At 41.0% G+C, this 22,407-nt stretch overlaps 1 protein-coding gene and 1 long non-coding RNA gene across 5 annotated transcripts in view; one reads left to right on the top strand and one right to left on the bottom strand.

The window, feature by feature from the left end:
* Nucleotides 1–130: 130 nt before the first annotated feature.
* Nucleotides 131–22,407, top strand: part of PPM1B (protein phosphatase, Mg2+/Mn2+ dependent 1B) — a 61,061-nt gene continuing 38,784 nt past the window's right edge. For 2 of the 3 annotated variants that reach the window (XM_057396963.1, XM_057396960.1), the window contains exon 1: nt 131–268. The gene's annotated coding sequence lies outside the window, so the exon portion shown is untranslated. Of the gene's footprint in view, nt 269–14,985; nt 15,101–22,407 lie in introns of all 3 variants that reach the window. The other variant, XM_057396961.1, reaches the window with a different exon arrangement.
* LOC130592548 (uncharacterized) lies at nt 12,983–22,142 on the bottom strand. Of its 2 annotated transcripts, XR_008970568.1 has the most exons (4): nt 21,963–22,142; nt 19,976–20,092; nt 16,724–16,790; nt 12,983–13,094 (listed from the first exon to the last, which is right to left on the bottom strand). It is a non-coding gene; the product is annotated as an uncharacterized LOC130592548 (long non-coding RNA). The 2 variants fall into 2 exon arrangements; XR_008970567.1 differs by lacking the exon at nt 19,976–20,092.

A 22,407-nucleotide genomic window follows, 5' to 3' on the forward strand; every position in this document is an offset into this window, starting at 1 on the left:
GGCGGTGGGGGTGGGTCCGTGTGCCGTGCCCCGCCCGCCCCTCCCGGGGCGCTGTGACGTGTGCGGTGGGGAGGGCGGGCCGAGCTGCGGCCTCTGGGACAGGGGCTCCCAACATGTCTGCGCTGCTGGCGGCGACTGCGGCCGGCGGCGGCCAGTGCGGGGCGGCCCGCGCCTGAGGCCGAGCCAGGGTCCCCTCACCCGGGCCGGGCCCTGCAACGGCTGCCTGGGGCTGTGACGCCGGGGGACGCCGGCGCTCGTCCTCCGACAGGTAGAGGGGTTAGGGCCCGCCGTGGAGCAGGGGCGAGCGGGTCGTAGCCGCGCCGGGGCGGGTGGAAAGGCGGAAGGGTCCGGGAGGCCGGGTCGGGCCTGGGCGTGCGTGTTGCCGAGCGGCGGGGCCTGCGCCGTGCCGGGGAAAGTGGGGGCTGGCAGCGCCGGCCTGCTCCGGGGGGCGGCGGGCAGGGCCTGCTGCTGCTGAGCCTCCCCGGGGGGGCGGGCGCCGCGCAGGCCCGGCCGACGACTCTTTCCGCCGGGGAAAGTAAAAGAGGGCCGGTGGCCGTACTGACACGGCCTCTCTCCCAGCGGGGGAGCCGGGGCAGGCGCACGGGGGATGGACGGCGAGGAAGCGGCGGGGAAACCGAGCCCGCCGGTGTAGCTGGGGATGGGGGACGGCTGGCCCGCCCTCCGCGGGGCGGGCCGGGGCGGTGGCAGGAGGCCCGGCGGGCCAGGCCCCGCACGCCGACCGCTGCGTGTGGGGGAGCGGGCCGGCCGGGTCCCGCGTGGGTAACGCGCTGTGCCGGGAGGGCAGGGGAAGGGGCCTGGAGGCGGCCGGCGGGCTGGTGCCTGCGTGGGGAGCACGGTCGGGGCGGTCGGCGGGCCGAGCCTGTGCACGTGCATTGGTCGGGGCCGGGGGAGTGGCGGGGTCGGTGTTTACCGACGGGGTGGGGTGGTGGGAGGCGGCGAGCTGCGGAACGGCCTTGATGTTAGAGCGAGAGGCTGCCGTTGGGCCCGAGTAGTGGTGACGAGGTGGTGGTGTGCAGGGGGGATGAAGTCACAGATGGGCAGTGCCTGGGTGCTGCCTCTGGCGTGGAAGGGGAAAGAAGTTGAAGGCAGTTCTGTCTTGTAGTTTGGGACTTGCTGGCTCTGTGAGCCCAGTGGATGTAAACGTGGATATGCTTTTACTGTAATTTGTGGCTAGTTGAAGGCAGGGAGTCATTTTGATGGGCTGGAGGCAGCTGGAAAAATCTCTGTTGTTTTATGTGCTGTGGTAGGTTGAGGGATGTGTTTGTGCTGTGGGGATGCAGACGGTGCGTGAAACCACATGTATTTAGGAACAGTGGTACATGAAGGCCTAAGAATTTAGGAGTGATAGGTAAACAATACTGTGTGTGTTGTGAGAAGTAAGGTGATAACTTGGTTGGCTTCTGGGTGTTGTGGAGGAGGGAGGCTTTGGGTGGTAAGCCTATGTACAACTTAAAGGAACAGTGGTAACAGGTTGCTACAAGGTTCTGAACTTGTTTTGTTTGGTGGCCAATGTGGTTAGACTTAATGTGTGAGACCTTCGTGTGTAATATGAGATGGTATGTAGACAGAAAGGCACTCATGTTCCTACTGCGTGTACGTTGGTTTGCTGCTCGCACCGAGAGCCGAGAGAGGTGCCTGCCTCTCACCAGCTCAGAGCACCCTGTTTCTTGGGCACTGAGATGGGCTAGGGCAGCAAGCAGGGCAGGGAGCCCTGTTTCTTGGGCACTGAGGTGGTCTCTGTCCTGGGAACATGAAAGGTGCTGTCAACTGCTGTCTCACCTCTTGGTGAAACTGAAAGGCAATCATGTTGGGTGTTTATTGTTTGAGCCATTGGATACAAATTCGAAAGCATTTAGCAAATGCCAGGTGTTGTTGGGGTCATGTTAGTGCTGTTTGGAAGAAAGCCTGTAGGTACCTGTATTTGTGACAGGTGTCAGGCAGCGTAAATTTCTGTCTGTAAGGGCATCAGTACACTCTTGTGGGTAGATTTCCATGGGTCATAAGAAAGTGAGGGGACTTAGGTGAATATGTAGAGGTAGAAATGAATGGTGGAGTCTTTGACAGATTTGTGTACCTTTGAAAAGGGAGGATCTGATGAATTTTTGGGGATTATGCATATACAGGGTGAATATTCTTAGTCTATGTATATATGCGTGTATCAGGGGAATGGCATTTGTGCAAAAGGGAGACTGGAGTTTTCGTATTGCTGAGTTAGTGGGACTGTGTGTGGAGAGGAGGCAAGCGGTTTTGGCTGAGGCTAGGAAAAGTTGAAATGGTGGGGGGAAAAGATGATAAACTGGGTCTGGTGTCCCAGGTACATCCTGAGCAGGTGAGAGCCTGTGGGGATTCTTTGTTCCTCTTGCTATGGAGAGAAGTATTTTATAGTTGTGACAGCCAGTGCAAGCTAAAAAAAAAAAACAAAGCAAAAAAGTGAATGAAGATCAGGCAATTTGTGACCTTTGTGAATATTATCAGATTAAAGGAGACTACAAAATAATGAAGGGGTTTCTGTTTAAGGTGCTTTTTGTCTGTTTTGTTCTTTTTGTTCCACTGGCTGAATTGGCTGAAACTTGCACTCATAATGGTGTTGATAGGTCAGCAGCACTTAATGTGGTGTACCCCCATATATGTGTGAGCTCGGGCTCAAATGTCTGCTATATATATTTATGATGTGTGTTATATATAACTTTATACACTTTAACAGAGTGCATGTATCCAGAAGGTATGAAGTCTTTTGTATTGAACATACACTTGCATTTGAGAGGGTTAGTGCATAAACATTTGAGGGTCAGAGATGTGTGAAAAGACAATCTGTTTAGAATGGAAAGCTGCTTGGCTCAGGTGGAAATGAGGAAAAATTGAATGTGTGTATCTGATGTTCTGCAGGCTTGTAATAGTATTATTTGTTTACACAGCCCCTTGTCTCCTGCTCTGCAGAGATATTTAGAGGAGGTTGTTATATAGGATGATGATTTAATTAAGGTACATAAGATAAAGATGAGGGAAAAACAGAATTAATGTTGTATTGAGAGTGCACAGATCCATTTTTCTGTTGCGGTGGCTGTGAGGTGGCCAGTTAGTGAGGTAAGGAACTAGAGAACTATAGAAAAGAGTAGTCTTCGTAGTAATTATCCTGGGTAATCCAGTTCCTTTCTAGTCTCCAGTGTGGAATTAGCCCTGTTTACTTAAACTTTTCCAGTGGTGATCACTGTGTGCTTCTGACTTAATAAACTTGAGACCCTGTCTTGCAGAAATATAAACCTATCAAAGTTGAAATTAAATCTTGTGAAATCTGGTTTGAACATAGTCTTTTAAGGTGCTCAGTGTCAAGAACTACTGCTCTCAGAGGGGACAATTGAGAATGAGTATTTATTATACGAATGTGTTGCCTCCATATTACAAAAAAAAAAAGGGAAAGGCAGTAAAATTCCACGCTTAACATTGGATCTAAAAATCAGTGTCTGTGAAGTATTATAATAATGAATACCACTCTTCGGAGCACGGTTTATTCAGACTGCAGGAAGGGATGGGGTTGTATGTTCAGAGAGTAATGTCAATCCTGAAAGAAGCAAACTGCAGCATACCTAGCTAAATGCTGCCATAAAGTTCCTAGGTGTATGTGTGGGTGGTTTTTCATTCATATATTTTTTGTTTGTTGGGTTTTGTTTGTTTGTTTCAGAATTTCTTGGGTTAAAAAGAAATAAATTGAAAGTGATCATTTGTTAGTCTTGGATCATCTGTCCAGTAGGAATGCTTAAATCTGCTGCACAGGCCTAGTGCTATAGCTTTGTAAGTGCTAAATAGCTGTTCTTTTCCAGTCGTCACTGGAAGATAGCTAGCTTACCGTTGGTTTTTGCAAGCACAATCTCTTCTGAGTGAATGGGAGAGCCTTGGTGAAAGAATGCAAGCTCTGCACTCAATGTATGGATTGTAGAGAGTGATTGCTGCAACAGGTCATGCATATCTTTGTGTTTACAGTATTTGTTTGCTCTAATGTAAATTTGTTTTCTGCCCACCACCCTGATTGCATCAAGGATGCTCTGTTGGTTGGTGGGTTATTTTCTCTCTTTTTAATTCTCACAACCTTGTACAAACAGGTTTTCTCTCAGTGAAAAAGAAGCAGCAGTGTTCAGATTTTGGGCCTCTTAACAACCCAGGTGATTTGATCTGAATATTCGCCTCCTCAGACCAATGGTGGTTTCTTTGGAAAACTTAAAAGTTTTTGCTATCTTGGATCCTTCCCTCTCTTTCTGTTCGTTCATTCTGTTCAGTTGTTTATGCTTGATCATCTTCAAGATTTGGCTTATAGAGAGTTACAGCGTGTGCGTTATAGCTTCTATCTCACTGTATGTTAGCAGTGTGAATGCAGGATAAATGTTCTGTGAAACTTCAAGGAGGGTCTGGTTTAGCCCTGGTCTTCAGCATATCTAGTATATGTAAAGCCATCAGGGAATTTAACTTAAAACTCTGGACAAGTCACTGCATGTTCTTAATGGGAAAAAAAGAAATAATTAAAAAGGCACCCCAACTGAAGTACCATCAGACTACCAAAGCCCAGAAGAGAGAAATTGTTTGCATTGACAATGAAAGATGTGTCCCAGGTGCAAGAACAAGGATGCTGTTTCCAAAAAGATTGTCAAACCCATTTAACAGACAAACTTGCAAACTTCTCAGCTATTTGGCTGGTGTCTTTCAGTCTTGGGCAGATACACCTAGCATGGAGTAACTTTGGTCAAACTGCTTAAAATTTGGCAAATGAATCTTGTACAGATTTCTGTCTGTGCTAAAGCCAAGTAAAAATACTGAAGAACTAATGAGTGTCACTCCAAAAGGAAGCTTGTCTGAAAACCTTTGCATGAGATGGTAAGAAATAAGTGAGCTGGTGTAGCTCATCTCAGTTCCTTGCAATGAGCAGTTCAGTTCATCCCAACTTGATGATGATAAAGTTTGTCCCAACTTGGCATGATAAAACACAAGGGTTGCCAATGAGTGTAGGTTAAATTAGTCTTCTGGCTCCTAGAAAAATTCCACTGGGAGAGAAGATGTTTTAATGTAGAAAATCATAGAAGGGCCAATGCCATATCTCAGTGGACAGCAGCCATTCTTACAATTTCAGAGGAAATTATTCAGGCTCAGCTATTGTTCTGCTAGGAAAAATGTCAGCCACAACTCTTTTTCCCCATGCACCATTAGTTTCTCATTAACATTACTTCAGTGTGTTATTTTGGCAGAAGTTCTCTTAATCTTTCATGGGATGTAACCTTTTCATTGAGTTTTCTGTCAAATAGCACAGCTAGGTACTTAAATCTATTTTCACAAGACTTAACAGGAATTCAGCTCAGAAAAACATCATTTAAAGATGTTTCAAACCAGGCTACTGGGGAGCTAAAGATGGCCCTTTAGTATCTATGGTGATGTGAAGTCAATGACCACAAACTTCAGTTAAATCAGAAAGGAAGGCATAGGTCTTTCTTAGCAGTTTTCAGGGGATTAGTGTGTTAACAGAAAATGCCCTCTTCAGTAATCCTAGTTCTGTGCCTGCACCCCAGTGCAGGAAGTTGACCTTTACTGAGTGTAGAGCAAACATGGCTCTGCATTGTTAGTATGTGAATTAATTGTTTTTATCAAGGAGGTAATGAAGTGAGATGATAATGATTTTGTTGAGTAGAGGAGGTAACGCTTTATTGTAATGAATTCGTACAATACTGTTTTGCCCTGTTCTCAGTAGCTTATCTGTCTTACTAAAGCCAGTATTGTTTATTCAAAACTCATATTTAACATTTTGTGTAGCAAAAGAAAACTTAGTGACTCCATCAAATGTTGGAGTTATTTGTAAAGAACTGATATTTTGATTCAAGTGGAAAACTGAAACAATGAATATTATGTTAGTCAGCTTATTCCAAACAATAACAACAAAAAAACTTCTGGGTAGCTTTGCTGGTTAAGCTGATGTGCAAGTAATATAAAGCATTATTGAGCACATGCTACTCTTCCTTTTCTATCACCAGCTACAGTGGAGCCATTGATGTGGGTTATTGGGATGCATTTTCACTGCTAGTTTAAAAGTTTTATAAAACAGGAAATGTAGGTGTTGCAGGAAATGTGTGGATCCTTGGGGTTTGTTTAACTTTATTCAGAGAACTTTCCTAGATGTATTCCACTAGCTTTTGACACTCCTAGCTCCAAAGGGGTGGAAGCAAAAACAGGTGAGTGCTGATACACTGCTGCTATAGCTACTCCAGGAAAAGGAGCACTGAAATTCACAGTGCAGCCTGTCTTTTCAGGGCTAGTAAGTGTGTGTTGGCAGCTTAGTTTAGTTACTACTGCTTGAAGGCTCTCTTAAGTGAATAGGCAGTATCTGCCACATTGATTATATTTACAATATGTAAGTAATATTGCAGTATGCTGCAATTGATACTGTAGAGTGAAGCTATAATAAGTTAGGCAGACCCACTGTTCATGGTGTATGTACTTCAAAGGGCTTTATTTCGAATTAGTTGTACTCTTGTTCTGTGGACCAGGTAAACTCCTAACATAAGTAGCTATTACATGTTTTCCCAGAGTTTTGGTTCAGATCAATCTGAGATCGTGTGTTCAGGAACTTCTTTGAGATGTGAACCAAAGCACAGTAAGTGTTGTGACTCAGGTTTACTTCAAAAGTGCTAACATAGATGTACAGACTGGGTCTCTAAAAAGCATGCTGGGGATTGCAGAGGGTGTTGGTCTACGTGTGAGGCTGGGTTCTGCCTTCTCCTGCCTCCAGAGTGCTGTTTGGACTGCAGAAACTGTCTTGCTGCTCTCTGACTCAGGATTGTTTGTTTATCTCGACGGGTATCTAAATCTCTGCTCCCAAATTATCATCCCTAGTTTTGAAATTGTGTGTGGAAATGACTGGTGTTGAAACTACAATAAATTCTAGAAAGCAGTTCTTTCACAGTTTTACCTCAGTTAATCAAGAATGAAACTAGCTGTGTGAGCAACAGGTTATGAAGCCTGACTTCCTGTGGCTTTGTGTCTTTGGTTGGATTTTTCTGGGTATACTGTATTGTGAGCCCTGAGAGTATTTTCACGTGTTTGGGGCACTGTCTGTCCTGCTGTCCTGTATGGGAGGTTGGTTTTTGGTAACATAGCTGAGCTGCTGCTGCACTCGTCCTGAAGGGGCACTAATTTGGGCCTCTCTCCTTGATCTGACTTTGTTTCCACAGAACTCACTGGAGCTGATTATCTATGAAATATTTACCCTTGTGTTATTGTCTGGACTGAAGCCAGTTTCAATAAAACTTGGGGGGGGATGACACACACGGTAGATTGGCTTTCTAAATTTGTAACTTATTTTCCACTAATGGTATCTCTTGCTTTGCTGTCTTTTTATATTTACCACTATTGAAAATTTATTCCAGAAGTGTTAGTAGTATTCACCCTTCTCCCGCAGCATTTCAGGCAATGTATCTAGGAGTAGAAAATAAGGTTCCTAATGACAGCAACTTAAGGGCTACTAAAAGTCTTCTCTGTAGGATAAAGTTTTAAAGAGTATCCACATGCTTATTAAACCACCTCCAAATAAATACAGACAGGTCTAAAGTCGCCTTTGATATGCATTGCAGCCTTTTATAATAGACGCTGTTACCACATATGGTAGTTTTGGACCACGATTCTAGGAGAAGTGAATGACAGTTTTGAAAATGAATGATGTACTGAAGTCTCTGAAGGAGAGCTAGAGTGGATTTGGAGGGTGGTGGATTAGGAGTTGGAGGGGGAGGGGACTTGTGTTTGTGATTGCCCTTGTGACCGTGAAAAGCTGCTGAAACTGTAATCTGCTTTGAAACTTCAAATGAGAAGTACTGTACTGAAGTGATACGGTACTGTAGGCTGAGCTCTGAGAGTTCTGTCTTCACTGTATAAAGCTGAAGAAGTAGTTCCTTTTGCTTCCACTTTAAGTGGGTCTGTACTCAAAGCACTGACTTCAGAGAGCTTCTGTAAAGGTATGAAAGGTGAACCTAGCACAGATATTACTCAGGTTTTGTGTCCTTTCTGTTCTGCTCTCCATTTCCCTAGTATAGTAAGAAAATACTTGTTTAATTTTTCCTAGTTCTCATTGTGGTCAAAAGAATACCACTTTGTGCACAAAACTTTACTTCAGGTACGATACTAGTTGCAGGCATTGGTTTCTACTGTCTAACATTTAAAATTTGATTCTTTGTGAGGCATTTGAGGAAAAAATGTTTATAGCTGATTTTTTTCAAGAAAAGGGTCCTCTTCTTTAATATGTGTATTCAAGACAAAGATTAAGCAGTTTTCATATTTCAGGTGTTTTAAAACTGGAATCCAGACCAAACAGAGGTAGTCTTGACTCCCTGAGATAGTCAATGTAGATCAGTCCTACATCTTAGAAGGCAAAGCTGCTCCATCTATCTCAATAGAGCCTCAGCGCACAATGTAGTCTAAGACTCATGAACATCTCACTCTGTGTCATCCACAAGAACTGAAGTGATGCCTCTAAGAAGGTTATTAATAATGCCTAATTACAAGTTGGATTTACAGGCATCTTTAGTGAGTATTATCCAGTAATTGTGGGGCTACTACATATAGGTATATTAAACTGACTCCTCAGATGTGATGTTTATCCATTTGCTAGCTTGTCATGTTTGTTGCGTCTTTACCACTTTTCCAGGAGATATATTGCAGCAAGGGATTTCTTGTTTCACTTTTCCTTTTCTCTGAAGTGATGTCTTTCCTGCTGTTTTTCTTACTGATTGCTTAACCTGGTGGATGAATTTATTGGAATCATCCAAAGTCTTGGTTCTGGCTGATTATGTTACTCTGAGGAGCACTTTTCTAAGCTAGTGGAAGGTTGTGCATAAAAGTTCAAATAGTAGGGGTTTTATACATGAGCAAAAGGGAAACGATCTTGTGAAAACAATAGCTAGAGTTGGGGGTAAGGGTGCGTGTGTGAAACCTGTTTGTAAATCCTCCATAAGTGCACCACAATTTGAACTGCTGTTTAAAAGATAACCTAGAAGTTCATAGGCGTTCAGTCATTTAATAGATGCTTTAATAATAGCAAAAGCCTGTTGTGGTTTTTTTGGGGAGGTTTTACAACCAGCCCTCCTTTAGGTTCTGTGCATCTCTTACAATGTAAAGAAACTGGAAGCAGTTTTAGGTGTCTCTTAATAGTCATTTGTGGGCCCAAAAGAAAGACGAACATACCACTTTTGCAGACTATTATGATGGAAAGAGAGCGTTCCCCAGTGTTTGCTAGAGTTAAATAGCTGTGCAGTCTCCTCTGCAGGCAGACATTTGAGAGCTCATCTGTTTTTTATAAATGATAAAGGCTATAGTTTAATGTTTTCCTGTGTTTTAAAAATGAAATAATACTTAGGCTTTGTGTGTGGTATGGAAGGAAAGCATTGTTAGTACTCTGCCAGATAGTAACCAATAGTATTTATTTCACTTCTGTTTCTCGCTTGGTTTGCCTTATGGTGAACCAAGTCCTTGTTTTATTACTGTATTTGAGTGTAAGAGCGATGGAGGTTAAGAGCTTTTGGAGATCAGTATCTAGCTTGTAACATTAAATCCAGTAGGATGACTTCTCACTTGTTAACTAGAATACATTAAATACAAGCAATTCTAGACCAGAGAAGAAATCTAAAAATACTTAATGAACTCAAAATAGTAGCTATTGTTAACCATAGCAGCGTACCATGTGGTTTTGACTACTGCTGTGCTATTGTTTTAATTTAATGAAAACCCAGAATTCTGTCAACTTAAAATATCTAGCTTTGGGAGGGAAGAGGATAAGGTTACAGGCTGTCAAAAGAATTTATGATTTAACATGAAGTAAGGTAGGGCTTGACTTAAAAAGTCAGAGGGGAAGAAACAGAATTCTAGCACAGGTCAGGATTCTTGAAATGAGCTTGTAGGCTGCAGTTGCCCATGGCAGGGAATATAGAATTTAGCACAGTCAGAAAAATGTCACTGGGGAAAGTACTCTGAAATTGTTGGGTTTGGGGTTTTTTTTTAACCCTCTATTAATTTATAGTTGGAAAACAGTTACCTTGAAAAATACTATGAATTCTCAGGTATATTTAATGACCATCCTATTTTCAATCTTAAGTTTTCCCTATTTCTAAGTCTGTATAGAGGGAAAGTAGGCCTCATCTAGGAAAAGCACTGGTCAGTTATTGTTTGCGGTTACCAGATTCAGATGTGTTTGTATAACCAAAAACTTGGGGTAAATTCCGTAACTTGAAAGGTGTCTTAAGGTTTGTCCAGACTTGAAACCTGGTTATATTGTCAGTTCCACAAAGAACAGCAAGCTAATGTTGAAAACTACTTAGTATGTCCATGTTGTCCCTTCCTCCATAGGTCTTGTTTGTTTATTGAAGCACTGATTAAAACAGCCCTTGCATACAAAGCAGACATGACAGCTTAGATCTGTCATGAGTTGTCAGATTTGTGCTTGAAACCTTTCTAAAGTCAGTCAGTCCTAGAACACCATATTGAGTCTCCATCATCCTTTTCTGCTATTTATCTGTTTTTAGTAATAACCTTAAGCTATCAATAGTACAAAAAGAACTGGTGAACCTGGGCTATCTGTGAGCAAACTTTCTTCTGTACTGTTTATTTTGGTCTGAGTTCAGAGCTGTTGATTCTTTCTACTTGCTGTTTGTCCTCTCCTTTCTTTGGGTCAAAGTCTGATACTGTTACTGCAGGAAATAAACTGAAATAAGGCAGGAGAGGAAATAATCTGTGCTCTTAATGAGGAAGAAAAATACAATACTTTCTGAAGAAGTGAAGCCATAAATCCACCAAAATCTTAAGCTAACCCAGACAATACTTGAGTAGGCAGAGCACGTTACTCATTGAGGAGTATTCTTCCTTATTCTCTTATCACAGGGTTCTGTTTTGTATTCATTTGTCAGTTCATAATGTGAAAGATTTTTATCAGCAAATATGCAACCTTTTATTACAAAGTTCTGCTGTCTGCTGCTAGCCTACTGTAATTGTTTGCCTTTCAGAGGTATCATGACTCTGATACTGGCATGGGTGAAATCCAACAAGTATAAATTGACCACTGACATCTGTACTGCTGGGTGAAATGGGGGGGGGGGGGGGAGCTTCTTCATATTAGTCTTCATTCTCCTTATTTTTATTGATGTGTGGTTTGTTTGAGCTCATTTTCTCCTGTTTTGTGTCCCTTCTTGAGAAGGGTTGGGGTGGATGGGAGAAAATTTAGTCTGTAGTGCTTTTTCCTAAACTGTGTAAATGTTGGCTGTGGCTTTTTTTGTTTGTTTTTACCCTGAACTGTGTCAAAAGCCCTGCAGATAGAGGAGAAATTAGTGCATGGCATGATCTATTCTTATTATGGATTTAAGGTGCCATGGAACTGGCAGACTCGCATCACTGTTACTGAGGAAGAGTTCCTGGAAAGTCTTTGAGTGATTGAAAGGATGTACTTGGCTAAACTACTGTGTTCAGAGAAGGAAAGGAAAATTAGAGCGGGTTTATGTGACCCAAATAATTTTTCTATTGAGAGTGGAAAAAGCAGTAAGTCTTGTTTGGTTCAACTGCCAAAGGGTAATGCCTTCAAAACCCTAGAGGCAGGGCAAAAGTAAGCCCATCTCAGTTAAAGTAGTAGCTAGTGTATAATTCAGTTGGAGCCGAGTTTTTAATTCTGAATTTCTTCTATATTGATTTCTAGTCATTAAATCTCTTGGTACCACAGTGGAAGTGCTGGGCAGTAGATGTATTTGCTTCCTTTGGCAGCCAGGCACTGATTTTAAGCATCTGAAAAGAAATAATAACAACGGATGTAACGTCTTGGAGGCTGGCTAGCTTGATGTATGTAATACAAGCTTTGGTTTTGTCTCTTTGTTATGGGGAGTTGGCTCCCCCTACCCAAACAGCTTTCTGCTACATGCTGCCTAGTTGGTGAGCATCTGGTATTCCTCTTTTTGGTTAAAAGTCCTTAGAATCATTTGGTTGGGGTTTTTTTTGCCATTTTTCAGTGTTACAGTACAGAAAAAAAAAAAATCTTATTAGGCTTCTGCTCCGGCATTTGCTTCTGGAACCCACTCATAATCCTGACTGTTTCATTGCAGAAAAGGTTCTTGTATAATTAGCTAAGTATGTTAATGCTGTTGTATTTCTGCAGCCTTCTTCCTCTGACCATGTGCCTTTCTTCCTGCTCATGCTGATATTTGGCTGTGTCTCATCTCATGGTGAGAGATAGTTATGTGATGTGTGTATGTTTGGTATCTGTTGCTAAGGTTAATTTTCTTCTAGTTCAGCCTCTTGAATCAATTTGCTGCATGAGGATATGAGGGTAACTACTGGTGCAGAAATTGGAGTAGAAAATGCGCAAAGCGGGAGGTGAGCTTACAATAGTTACTGGTTTAGCTTAGCCTATCCTCTTGTAAGACTGTACTCTGAGATGTTTCAAAGGAGGTTCTTCTAAGGTGTAGTTATTAGTGTTGGTTCTTAACATTAATGGTTTGGATACCTGATGAACTGTCTTGCGAGTGCAAGTCCTAAACTTACTTGGAAGGCTACTGGTGATGAAGAGAAGGCTGTACTGGGAGTCGCATATCTGTGACATTTGCAGCAGTGTCACCAGCCATGTTACAATCCTGAAGTAAAAGAACTCTCACTTAAAATGCAGATATTAAAACCTGTATAATAACTAAATTAAAAATATCCATATCTTCCTTTGGATTTTCCCCAAATGCATAGCCTGCTGCAGATGTTGATATGATTCCCTTCACAGCAGTCATTCCGGTTTAATTAAATATCAGCACTTGCTGACAAGAATATTTTTATTCTGTAAGCACATGAGAATACAGAAGAAACCGAAACTTTACATAGCAAAGGTCATGGTAAGGAGTTTGTCGGAAAGTTCCTGAGCGAGTCAGGCTGTTTCTCTGTGCTTTTTGTCACGTTTGCAGATTTCCTTAGGGGATAAGATGAGCCTCTGCTCATCCACTGTGGTGTTGTCATTGTTCACTGCTTAATGTGGAGCTGGAGAATCTTATCTGCTCCCTTCTTCAAGCGCGTTTTGGGGATCTGCAAAGGGGCTGAAGTGTTTAGGGTGAAACATGAGTAATCTCATCACTGAGAGAGACTAGAGTTGGCAATTATCAGGCACTGACTGGTTTTGTGTCCAGGAGTTCCTGTAGCTGTTCAAGTTCAGGGGTCTCGAAGTGGGTGTTGGTTTTCTTTTCAATATAGGCCAAGAGAAGTTAAACCCATCTGAAAATGTGTAAGCCACCTGAATTTCCGAAATGCCTTCTAAGGTGCATAATGAAATATGCTTAAGTTGTCTTGGCCATTTGCTTTTCTTCTCCACTCCTTCCCTTTCTCAGCCACCAGTTGTTGTAACAAATACTAGGTACAGTTACGAACACCAAGTTTTTCCTATCATAATCTCTGCTGCTATTACCATCTTGTTGCCAGATACCTTGAAAATGGCCAGAAACTCAATTGCTTGATGGCTGTGCTCTCTTGTTGAGACCTGCTTATTTTTATGCGCAGAGTTTTTAGATTTTAGCTTTGGAACATTTGAATCCTGCAAACTGTTGAAGCCAGAGATGGTTCCTCTTCACTGTTTCAGGCATCCTTGCTATGTTGTAGAAAGTTTTCTTTATTTCACTTGATAAAAGCATTAAGGTACTGATTTACTTTGATAGCACTACCAGTAATAGTTTGTATCAACCTGCAGCAAAACATTTCTTGGCCCTTGAAGAAGAAGGTGACTGGAAATAGCATGGCATTCATTACCAGGGGTCAGTCATGCTTGACCCATCTGACTGCCTTCTGTCAAATGACTAAGTCTTCAGGTGAGGGTAGAGCTGTGGATGTTTGTGGCTTGGTTTGTTGTTTTTTTTTCACTTTGACCTTAGCAAGGCTTTTTACAGCATCCCACAGCATACTCCTGTTTACAGTCTGAATGGGAGGATGACTGGATAAAGTTAAAACCAGTTGAAAAGTTGTCTCAAAGGGTAGCTGATAGTTCATACTCTGCCTATAGAGTAGTTACAGCTGGAGCTCCTCAAGTTTTTGAATTTCATAGTAATCATTATGCCTTGTCTCTCACCTGCCTTCACCCATTTTTCCAAACCTTGTGGTAAAACAAAGCAATTTCTAGAGCATTTGTTGTTTGAAGTTACTGGTGGAAAAAAAGAGACTGGAAAAGGAAACTAAATCACAGTTTCTCTGAGATCGATTCACTTCCCTCTTTGCCCAGGCCTGTGAAAAGAAGCTGTCATCCCAGATGCTGCAGGTAGACATCTCCAAAATAAAGGTTTCGGGTAGATTCGTGCTGCAGAAGTTGTATGCTGGTATAGTGGGCATAGTGGGTTTAACTATGGTAGCCCTTCTCATATCTTTGTGAGAACTTTCTTTCTTTGTAACCAAGATGATTTTGGTGAATAGTCAGATGAGTTTATGCTTTTGATTTTTAAGAAATTTGTAGCGTAACAGGCTTCTTCGTTGTGGTTTCCATGCTTTAGGTTTAGTTTGAATCTCAGCTTTTTAGCCTTTCTTCTCCTTCAAGTCTGGGAACTGGATATATTCTTGTAAATGACTGCATTAGTATGCCAGACTTTTCCATCCTCTCAACACTTGAACAGGCATGCATATGCAGAAATGTATGCAGCCTTTCTCTCTTACATGGTTTACATATTCCTGGTTTGGAAATGGGTTTGCTTACATGTGGTGGTGGAGTGTATTGATGGTGGGAGTTTCTTGGCAAGTAGTGGCCATTGAAATGTGTAGTTCAGATCATTTCATACTTTCATCTCTGACAAGTGAAAGGTATTCATGTGATCTTTTGCTGCGTAACCGTAGACAACCAGGAACTTCTGGACTAACGTGGCCGTTTACAGTCAAGTTGCTACTAAGCAGTTCTTGAATATTGTGTCGAACTAGCAGAGAAATTGGTCAATCCTTCCATCTTGCTACTTTCAGACTCACAGGCTCTTCTGCTTTATTCACCCCTTACATACAAGGAAGAGTCTAAAGTGAATCTGTATCAGAAGGACAAAAGATCTGGAAGAAATTTTACTTTTGTACTACACTTAAGGTAAGACTGATCAGATGACAAAAAGCATGAATACCGAGGCTTGCAAAATGGTACTGTTTCTGCATTCTTGGCTTCTTGCATATTACACTATTTCTGCAGAGTATTGTGAGTATGTATTAAGTATTAAATACTCCTACATAATTCTCTGGAAATACACTAATGATCAGAGGCATATAAGCTATCTGCGGCTGTGTTCCTTAACTAAAATAAAGTATGTTGTTAGTTGTAACTGATGTTTACTGTGCAAAGCTGTCTTTTGGGTCGCATAGGTGTTCCTACTTCTAAAACTGGTACACTGAGCTGCATGATACGCAATGGCATGTCATACTAAATTACCAATGCCTTAGTAACTCTTTCTGGTTTGCTTTTAGGTCCTGTGCTTAGCCATTTGTAATTTCTCTGTGAATACAATATTATAGTTCTTGAGTACGTTTCTAGTCGATTTCCATATATCGGGACATAACTGGGAGTCAGCTTGCTGTGCTTTGGAAGGAGTGAAAAATGCATTTCTTTCAGTAAAGCCATAGCTTCAAGCGCATGAACAGTTGCAATCTGTCTGCAAGTTAGAGCACCGATGAAGTGATAGGAGCCATTAGCATCATTTGTCAGAGTGATACCATTGCCTTCAGCTTCCACTCACAGTTTAATTAGATGTCTAATAATATTTGTTGTGCTGTGCCTACACTACTGGATGGATATCACAGTGGAGGGAATATTGCTAGGAGTAGGGGGATAAAACCTGTAGCGGAACAAGTGGAATTCCTGCCAGTGGGACCAGTGTTGGGGATAATGCTGACTGGGGTAGCTGTTCACGGCGTTCAAGGGTAGAACTAAAAAAGTGGTAGAGAGGTATAGAGAGGCACATAACTATCCCTTGCCGAGACAGTAGTTTGTGTAAGAAGGGGAATGCAAGGCCATGGTATCCAGCCATTGAACAGATGGTGGAGACATTCACATGGAGTCACTTAGAAGGACGTAGGAGATGTTTGGGGACTGGAAAGTACAAGTAGCACTTCATGTAGGCAGCTGATTGCCTAATGCTAGCTCTTCAATTTTAGGGAGGTGGAAACTTACTGAAATTGGTTGGCACTCATGCTGAATTCAGCATCCATTTGAAGGCTCACATCAGCAGTCTTCTATTGATGTACCAGTTTCTAATTTGTTGTGACTCTGGTTCTGTTTTTTATATAGTAGGTTTTACTGAATTATCTGTGTAATCCCCAAGCTGAATGTCTACCTTTCTTTTTAAACTGCTAAATTCATCAGATTCTTTTAGTTGTTGTTCTGCAAAAGCCTAAATACTTACGAGTGTTCCTTTGTGTGGCTTGATGTTATTTTTTATGGATACCTAGTTTTATCCAGGCAGTTCGTTCTATCTCAGAATACATGCGGGCTAAGGTTTACATGTAGTTAAGTGGCAAGGCTGAGATGTGAGCTCTGGAAGATAGAAATAATTTTAAAGTATCTTGACATGTTGCCTCTCTAAATAGGATGAGAGAGTAGGGTGTTTGCCCCCACACTACAATTAACGTGGGGTTTTTATGCGCCTTTGCGCTGATTTCCCATCACCATTCAGTCCAGCAAGGGCATGTCTTGCAGCCAACAGCTTACAGGAGCACTAACCTTTGATGGAGCTGGAGATGGTGTCTTAATCTGTGTTATCCACATTTGCCTGCAGCTAATGTCTGACCTGATGAGTAGCGTAAAATGAATGTTGAATTATTAACATGCTTGCTTCCTGGAATCCTTTTTGCTGTCAAGTCTATGTAGGCCTATCATTACTGCATTGACTGCCTGTAATGCCCTTAAGCACCCTCTCTGATTTTTTTTTTTAAACTGGCATGGTCTTCTTGCATGTTAGTTTTAACATTCTTATTGACAAAATTGCCCTTTGAATTTTTGCAGGTGTAGTTCGACACCTATTACGATACTTGCATAATAGCAAAATTAAAACAGTTCTTAGTCAATAGATATATCTGAAATTGCAGCATTGAAATACATGTTGCAAATCAAGAGAGTTTAAACTGTATTGGTTTAAAGTGAGTCAGTGATTTATTGTGAAACTGAAGTTGTAGTGCTAATTGGGCAAAACCTTTGAGTATTTAAGCTTGCGAGTTGCCGAATGGCTGCTTCTTGCAAAGTACTCCTCTGTTTAGATGACAAGTGAAGCAGTTCAGATAGCCTCAATGCAGATACCTGAAAATGATTCCATGTGTCCAGGCAACGATAACTGGAGGCTGCTGCCAGAAAAAAAAGGTAATGGAAATTTGCTTCACTCTGCAGTTCCTAGAAATAGTAATTTTTGTAATTAGACTTCAGACTTGTAAAGAAGAGGTTTCTCTAGCCTGCTGGAAAAGTAGGGCATGCAGTAAAAGTGCAGGGGGGAGTACTGTGTTCTCTGAAGTAGTCTGACAAGCCATTTGTGATCTGAAACTTAACTTCATATACCACGCTGTGGCTTGAATAGTATGTATCATGTGATTACAGGTGTATTGATCCTGTTAGAGTACAAGAGAATACCATTACATATCATTTAGGACCAGCTGCTTCTGAAGTGTTTGTTTAGAGCTGCCTTAAAAATGCTTTGAGATATGCCTTTCTTGAAATGAACCAAAACCCTGATCAGTTCAACTGGTTTGATTTAGGAAGGTGGTAAATCTGTGTTAGCAATAGGGGAGTAACTTTCGAAGTAAATAGACCTCTTACAAATTTTAAGATGTCTTTGCATTTCTGCATGCTGATTCTTTTCATTTACCCAAAGACAGTGCTGTTACTGAAGTAACTTTACTAGTAGCTAGAAAAAACTTCTTAACGTGGAAGAAACCAAGGGGAAAAAAAAAAGATGTTCTAAAGCTGTAATTGAGGGATAAAAATAACTATGTGTTTTAACAATTCCTATTTGGAGCCTTCAGTTCCCATGTTATTTAAATTAGTTCTTTTGGAAGATTGTGTGTGTAGGCTGTTAGTTGATATAACAGATGCTTGAATTATCTCTTTCCAAGTTGCGTGTTTTGCAGTAAACATTAAAATGCCTATAGCATAGTAAGTGTTAATATTTGGCAGCTTGTAGTACTGGTGTTCTTATGCTACTGATTTGAATGTGCTGGTGGTTTTATTATGGTGTTGAACGACTTTTTTTTTCTGTTTAATTTAACTCTTTTTTTTTGTGTATAAGCCTAGCAAGTGGTAATATGGCTAAAATAAAACCACAGATAGATCCAAGTAGCTAAATAGTGCAGCAGAGAATTTGTGCTTCCGATAACTACACATCAGCTGTATCCAAATTTATTTTAATCATCTGTGATGGCTCAGGTTAGTTCATTTGAACCTGAAGGCTTACCCTTAGAAAGTGGGGGAAGAATAAGACTTGCAGAGAGGTGAAGTCCTTCACCTAATCATCAGTGTCATATAAAGAAATAAAAAAACATTCTTGCTGTCCCTTATAAATTTGATACAACTTGATTTGTCATTGTCAAACATATCAACATTAGGGAATTCTTCCTGTATTTTCTGAACCTGGTGCTAACTGAACTACTGTGATTTTTTTGACCTTTTTCCCTTGTTTTTTCACTCCACTTTGCAGACTTTAAATTCCTTCTGAATTTTGGTTATACTTATGGTCCCGCTTAGGTTTGTGTGTTTTGTACATGTAAAATGGGGGGAAAAGTGATTAGCTGGCATATGTATTGTAATGGCTTCAGTCCGCTGACAAAATGTGATGCCGTTGTGCCTTTAAGAATACATTTTGGGATATTTGCTATAAATACAGGATTGGTACAGAAAGACATGTTCTAGAAACCATGTTTAAGCTTCCTTCTGTAAGGAGAAGCACAAATACAGGATGTGATATAGAGGATAAAATAAATTGTTACTGGCTTTGATAGTGATAGCAAGACTTGATCTAAAAGCTGACTTGTTCTGAATGCATTGTGAGACACTAGATGCTAGGATGAGATTCTCTACCCAGATAAAAAAGTTAACTTTTGGGAACTCCAACTCTTGGCTCTAAACTGAGCATTGTTTAGAGAAGAGTTATCAAGACAGCCTTCACAATATCTGTTCTTCCCTTGTGTAAGCATTTCCTTTGGAAGACTCAGGGATATTAATCCTTTGAAAACTGTCAGACTTCCTGCTTGTATCCTAGACCTAGAGCATCTTAAAATTTTGGAGAAAATTGCCAGCAGACAATTATGTCAGGTTTCTTACCTCTTTATCCTGTAATGTTTTGAAGTCTGCAACAATGGAGTTTCTTTATCCAAATGCACATGCTTGCTACAAAACCAGATCCAAAATCTCTTGCTTTCTCTGATTTTCCTAAGAACTGGTTCTGTAGGAGTTTTTTATGGTATTACATTTAAGATGTTTTCTTGAAAGCCTTAGCTGGAAAAGGCTAAGCCCTTTCTACTGCATAATCAACAGAAAAGTTTTTTATTTGGAAGATTACTCCTGAATTTGAGTAATACTGTGGCTTGGTAACACCTTGCTCTTCTTCTCCTGGGGAAAGGATTGACAAACTTTTTAGTACTGCTATAGTAGATAGAGTGGACGAGACACCTCATTTCTGTGAGGGACATGCCATTTAGGCTCAGAGCCCTTCTGAATAGATGTGCTCTGTAATACTGTCAGATGCCAGGTGTGGTGGATTCTTTCTCAGAACATTTAACCAGTGCTCAGGTTGTATTTTCTGATTGTTTTAAGCAGATGGATATTTACAAAATCTAAGTAATGCACCTGGAGTGACTATTTTTTTTTTTTTTAAACACTGATTTGAAGGCCAGATGTTCACAAAGGCAACAAATGGACAGATGGTTTCAAACTGACTCATTAGCTTTTGCTACCTAGGTATTCTAGCTTGTAAGATGGTAATAAATTTACCTCATAGGGAAACACCATAGGAATGTGCTCAAAAGAGAGGCACTTCAGTACACTCTAGTATGTCTGAGCTGCAATTCTGAATCTCCATCAAGAAGATGGATGTTTGCATACTCTGCCCTTTGCATTAAGAAAAAAAGAAACACAAACCCATGCAGAGTATGAATGCATCTTCCTCAATCTGTAACTCCTGGATTGCCATGGAAGGTGTAAAGCATGTCTAGACCTTTACTTAGAGCTATAATGTAATAATATAACGTAGAGAGTGATATGTATAATAGGAGCTTGTTAGAGACTTTTGTATGCTCTTCTCTAGAAAGTCCTAGCAGTCCCAATAAACATCTTAGTTCAAAGTAGAAGTCCTCTGCTTACAATCCTTCTTCGTGGTTTTAATTGAGATTTTTCTGCAAAAACCCACTAACATAAATGAACCATATTTTAACTCTTGAAGATAGTCTCTTCTTAGGTCAGCTAAAGATCAGATAACTGAAAATCTGAGGTTTCGTACTTGGATATTTTTACTGAAGCATGTTAGATGGCTTTTCTCTTCAGTGTTCCTGAACCTGGATGTTTGAAAGGCTGTCCAGCATAACTGATGGAGAGAAGATTCCTTATTTCTGTGCTTGGTTATGTTAAGCATTACTCTGATCTGTTGCAGGAGAACAGGAGGAGTAAGTGCTTGCCATTGATCTCCCAGTAGGCAAATGTATATTGCATACGTGCATTCTGAATTCTAGTAAGGCTGGCTTTTGGTATTCCTTCATCTTCTGCTCGTATAATTCAATAGAGTTTGAGTTACTCATCAGCTTCATGAGCAGTCTCTGCTTCAGGCATTCACTTGTACCAGCATAACTATCTATGTCTGTTGCTCAGCCACATAGCGTGGAAATAGGAATGAGCTGCTGAGAGCAAATACTGCTTAAGCCATCACTGTTGCCAAGACATCTGCATAGCCATAATGTGAATTTACTGATCTAAAGCTTACCTAAAAGAGAATTACAGAGAATTTAGGAATTAGAGGTGCTTTACAAATATATATGAAAGATAATAAATATTTTTAATGTATTTTTAAATATATATTTTGCAGGAAAAAAGTTTGGAATAGCTTTTGTAAGATGTATCAAAATGCAGCTTTCCAGTGCTGTAGATTAAGCCCACCATTTGTGAGGTGATACTTAAAAGTATAGACCTAATTAGAATGCTAAGCCCATAGTACTATCAAGCGTTTAGACAAGTGTGAAATACTAGTCTAATAGTGTGTTTCTGTTGGAAATTCAGTCTTGAATAGTTCCAATGACTAACTGGCAATAAAAGTTGGAACTGCAGACTTGAAACTGCTGAACCAAATTTTCACTAGAACCCCAAGTAAATTTATTTCAAGGCAACATTTAGATTTTTAAGAAGCTCTGGGTGTTCTGAAATGCAGTGGCAAGATACCATTCCGCTTCTTCACAACTGTTTCAAAAAGGATTAAACACTTCAAAATTACTGAGTTCTTAGTTTAACTTTTGCTTATTCTCCTTTCTTTAACTGTTGTAATAATGAACGTCTTAATGCAGCTTCCACATTTGAAGGGGGGAGATGGAATGGGACAGTGTAAAAAGCCCACAGCCACAAAAACGCAAACCAAGGCTTTGCTTAGTCTTGGCTGATTCACAATGTTTTTGTATAGAACCAAGTACCGCTTAGCAGATGCAGAGAGAATTCATTATCCTTTTATTACAAAGGATGAGCAACTTTCTCTTCAGGGTGAAAGTTGCACATTGTCTTAAGTAATTACACATAAATTAACTCCTGTTTTAGTTCAGGCTTTGTCATATATGTAGACTAAGGGAGAGCTATGACATGAACTTGAAGTACAGCTGGTGCACTCCCTTGGTGTGTGCTCTAACGTTCCTGGGAAAAAATCAGGTAACCTAATGAATGCCTCTTTGAGGACAGAGATGTTATCTTATGAACATGCAATTGGGAGATGCAATATATAGCTAACCTGTGGTAAGCTTACACTAGTGCTCTTTTCCTTCTCCTTCCTAGTATCTTTTACTTCTGCAAAATCTGTTACTGTCTTCGGTGTGAGCCAGTTTACAGTGCTGGGGGATGATAGCAGTGGTGGTATTGTGATGTCATGATGTCAGTTATGACACATCAGATTATAGCTCTTTCTACTGATATTCAGGGAGAGGGTTGGTTGCTTATTTACTTCTTTTAAAGCAGCAATGATTTGGTTATCTGTAAAAGGCCAGTCATAGCTGTCTGTGGAGCAGAATAAAGCCTGTTTTCCTGGTGCTTCTCTGCCCAGAAACTTGCAGAGGACTGGTTGTTGTCATGGGCTTGTGTGTTTTAAGCATTAGGATCCAGCTTGAGGATCATTAGTGTTTTGCTACTGGGGTGTATGTATTTTATCATTGGGAAGACCAGAATTTGATGGTCTTTTT

The sequence above is a fragment of the Pezoporus wallicus genome, unplaced genomic scaffold (assembly GCF_028554395.1).
Source record: "Pezoporus wallicus isolate ANWC-B61680 ecotype Strahan unplaced genomic scaffold, APGP_CSIRO_Pwel_v1 contig_8791, whole genome shotgun sequence".
NCBI classification, from domain to species: domain Eukaryota; kingdom Metazoa; phylum Chordata; class Aves; order Psittaciformes; family Psittacidae; genus Pezoporus; species Pezoporus wallicus.